Source organism: Enhydra lutris, unplaced genomic scaffold (genome assembly GCF_002288905.1).
Source record: "Enhydra lutris kenyoni isolate GAN:26980312 unplaced genomic scaffold, ASM228890v2 scaffoldscaffold10, whole genome shotgun sequence".
Taxonomy (NCBI): Eukaryota; Metazoa; Chordata; class Mammalia; order Carnivora; family Mustelidae; genus Enhydra; species Enhydra lutris.
Genome location: NW_019154094.1, coordinates 36,310,241 through 36,314,405, shown reverse-complemented (window position 1 = coordinate 36,314,405; position 4,165 = coordinate 36,310,241). Strand labels below are relative to the sequence as shown.

Sequence of the window (4,165 nt, the reverse complement as noted above, 5' to 3'; positions counted from 1 at the left end):
ATGGAAAAAAGACAGTCTCTTCAACAAATGGTGGTGGGAAAATTGGACAGCCACGTGCAGAAGAATGAAACTGGACCATTTCCTTAAACCACACACAAAAATAGACTCAAAATGCATGAAAGACCTCAATGGGAGACAGGAATCTATCAAAATCCTTGAAGCAACCAGGCAGCAACCCTTCGACATCAGGCACAGCATTTTCTTCCTAGAAACATCGCCAAAGGCAAGGAAAGCAAGGGCAAAAATGAACTATTGGGACTTCATCAAGATCAAAAGCTTTTGCACAGCAAAGGAAACTGTCAACAAAACCAAAAGACAACCAACAGAATGGGAGAAAATATTCACAAATGACATATTAGATAAAGGGCTAATATCCAAAATCTATAAAGAATTTATCACTCTTTCCGCCATTTTTCCTTGCCGCCATAATGGTGTGCGTGAATGTCCGGGCAGATGCTCTCTACAGCATTAACAATGATGAAAAGAGAGGCAAATGTGTCTATTTAGGCAGTGCTCCAAAGTCATCATCCAGTTTCTCACTAGGATGATGAAGCATGGTTACATTGGCAAATTTGAATCATTTATGATCACAGAACAGGGCAAATTATTGTGAACCTCACAGGCAGGTTGAACAAGTGTGGAGTGATCAGCTCCAGATTTGATGTACAACTGAAAGATCTAGAAAAATGGCAGAATAACCTGCTCCCATCCCACCAGTTTGGTTTCATTGTACTGACAACCTCAACTGGCATCATGGACCATGAAGAAGCAAGATGAAAACACACAGGAGGGAAAATCCTGGGATTCTTTTTCCAGGGATGTAATACATACATACAAATAAAATGCCTCAATGGAAAAAAAAAAGATTAAAAAAAGAACTTATCAAACTCAACACCTAAAGAACAAAGAATCCAATCAAGAAATGGGCAGAAGACATGAACAGACATTTCTGCAAAGAAGACATTCAAATGGCCGACAGACACATGAAAAAGTGCTCAACATCACTCGGCATCAGGGAAATATAAATCAAAACCCCAGTGAGATACCACCTCACACCAGCCAGAATGGCTAAACTTAACAAGTCAGGAAACAGCAGATGCTGGCGAGGATGTGGAAAAAGGGAAACCTTGCTACATTGTTGGTGGGAATGCAAGCTGGTGCAGCCACTCTGGAAAACAGCATGGAAGTTTCTCAAAAAGCTGAAAATAGAACTACCCTATGACCCAGCAATCACACTACTAGGTATTTACCCTAAAGATACAAATGTAGTGATCCGAAGGGGCATGTGCACCTGAATGTTTATAGCAGCAATGTCCACAATAGCCAAACTATGGAAAGAACCTAGATGTCCATCCACAGATGAATGGATAAAGACGATGTTTATATATGTGTATGTATATATATATACATACACATACATACAATGGAATACTATGCAGCCATCGAAAGAAATGAAATCTTGTCATTTGCAATGACGTGAATGGAACTAGAGGGTAACATGCTAAAAGAAATAAGTCAATCAGACAGAGACAATTATCATATGATCTCTCTGATATAAGGAATTTGAGAGGCAGGGTGGGGAGTGTTGGAGGTAGGGAGGAAAAAAATGAAACAAGATGGGATTGGGAGGGAGACTCTAAATCTCATGAAACAAACTGAGGTTTGCTGGGGGGTGAGGAGTAGGGATAAGGTGGTTGGGTTATCGACATTGGGGAGGGTATGTGCTATGGTGAGTGCTGTGAAATATGTGAGCCTGATGATTCACAGACCTGTACCCCTGGGGCAAATAATACATTATATGTTAATTAAAAAAAAAAAAAGCCTCAAGCAGCTAGGTTAAGGTATTGATCCCAGGCCATCTTTGTACCAGTGGTCACCAAAAGCATCATGTGGATAAGGGTTTTGCTCCTCACCCCCAGATCAGTACAAGAGAAGCATAATCAATTAGCAATAGTCAATCTCAACAGAGGAGCTTAGCACCAATACTACATGCCTTGAACAAGCCTTTTCTGGACTGCAGAAGTGAAAACAGACTTTGGAGTTGGGGAGGCCTGTGTTACTGTGTTACTGGCCCTGGAGCCGTAAGCAACATTCAACTCCTCAGTCTCAGCGTATTCATTTCAGGTGGCTGCTGAAAAGCCACCACCAACAAAGCCCCACCAACTTGGCAGCTTAACACAACACATATATTCTCTTACCATTCTGGAGGCCACAGTCCAGAATCAGTTACACAGAGCTAACATCAAGGTGTGGGCAAAACTGCTTCCTCTGGAGGAACACCGTGGCCCCTTCCTCCATGTTCAAAGCTCCTCATGCTCATCTCTGCTCACATCATCTCCTCGTCTTCTGAGCCAAATCTTCTCCACCACCCTCTCATATGGACACTTGTAATGACATTCAGGAATGACCTGGACAATCCAGGATACTCCCCCACCTTCAAGATCCCTAACTTAATCACATCTGCAATGTCCCCTCTGCCATATAAGGTAATGTTCACAGGTTCCAGGTATTAGGAGCTAGATTTGGCGGAGGCTCCCACACTCGGTTTACCCAGTTTCTCTGCAGTGAGAATATGCCTGTCTCCTCGTGATGTTGTTCTCAGGATTATAACACTCAAATAATAGGCCCTTTCTCTTCCACAAGGATCCAAATTATCTTCAGATCCCAGCCTACCACTGTGCAGTAAACGATTTGGCTTTACCCTAAGAGAACTCTGGACTTTGTCTCAGCTTCTGGAAGGTTATCCATGTTGCAGCTGATAGAAGTGTCTTTGTGGAGGGCAGGGACATGCCATATTGGATCTTGGAGGGAGGCTGATCATTCCTGATAGTCATGGGATGAGGGGTGACCATGCCTAGAGAAACAAACCATGTGATTTAGAGTGGAGGCTTTGACCAAGCTGCATCAGCTGGCCTGGAGACTGAGTTGAACCCAAGGAGCAATTAATCGATCAACCAATCATGCCCATGTAATGAGGCCCCACTACAAACTAGACACCAGAGTTTGGGTAAACATTCCCTGGCTGGCAATACTCCATGAATATTGTTACACATTGACGCCAGGAGGGTAATGCACCCTGAGGACAAGAAATACTTCCCATGTAAAACCTCTCCAGATGGTGTCCTATGCCTCTCTTCTTTGGGCTGATTTATCTGTATCCTTTTACTGTAATAAATTATAACCATGAGTATACTAGCTTGCAGTGAGTTCTGTGAGTCCCTCAAGCTAATTATCAAACCTGAGGATGGTTTGGGAAGGGGACTGCTACCTTTAACTTTGTGGTTGCCTGAAACTCCTTATACTTGGTATCAAAAGTGAGGAAAGTCTTACATGGAAACTTTTCCCTTAACCTTGATGTAGAGAACAAAGACAAAAGAAAAAAAATTAAATTTCTTTACAACTTACAGCCCATTGACAAGTTCTTGAGACAGGCAGACTGAACTTCCTCTAGGAACTCAACTGCCTCCATGTTCATATTAGCTAAGGGCAAAGGCAACCTTTGCTTAACACTAGCCCAACCTCCAGGATCCTGTAAGTCTCCTTTAACATATAAAAATTCCTTTGGAAATGTCCTTTATCTCTGCCCCATAAGATACATGTTGGCAATCTTCCTCCAAGCATATGGCCCACTGATATACACCTAAAGGGTCTCATGACTAAGGGTTTAGTAGACAGTAATAAATGACCTTTTCCTAACAACAGCTAGCCCCTCAAGGTGCTGGAAACCTTACTTCCAAAATTCCTTAGAGACTTATGCTATCCCTAACCTCCTCCCAACTTGAAAATATATTATCAGTCACCCCTCACACCCCCCCCGCTGCAGTTCTTTCTGTCCACCAGTCCAGTCCCGGGCTTTAATAAAACTACCTTTGTGCATGGAAGATGTCTCAAGAATTCTTTCTTGGTGAGTGCTGTGAAGTGTGTAAACCTGGCGATTCACAGACCGTACCCATGGGGATAATAATACATTATATGTTAAAAAAACAATAATAATAATTCTTTCTTGACCACTCACTCCCAAACCCTAACATTTTCACATCAACCTTTGTAGTTTGGGCTTGAAACAAACACCTACTAGTCCTATGACTTTAGGCACTTTCTGTGCCTCAGCGCCCCAACTCCAAAATGGATAGGGTCTGTATGAAAACTGAGCTATTTAATACAA

The 4,165-nt window shown here is 42.4% G+C and overlaps 1 pseudogene; it reads left to right on the top strand.

The window, feature by feature from the left end:
* Positions 1 to 422: 422 nt before the first annotated feature.
* On the top strand, positions 423 to 1,948 carry LOC111144305 (annotated as a pseudogene).
* Positions 1,949 to 4,165: the final 2,217 nt, after the last annotated feature.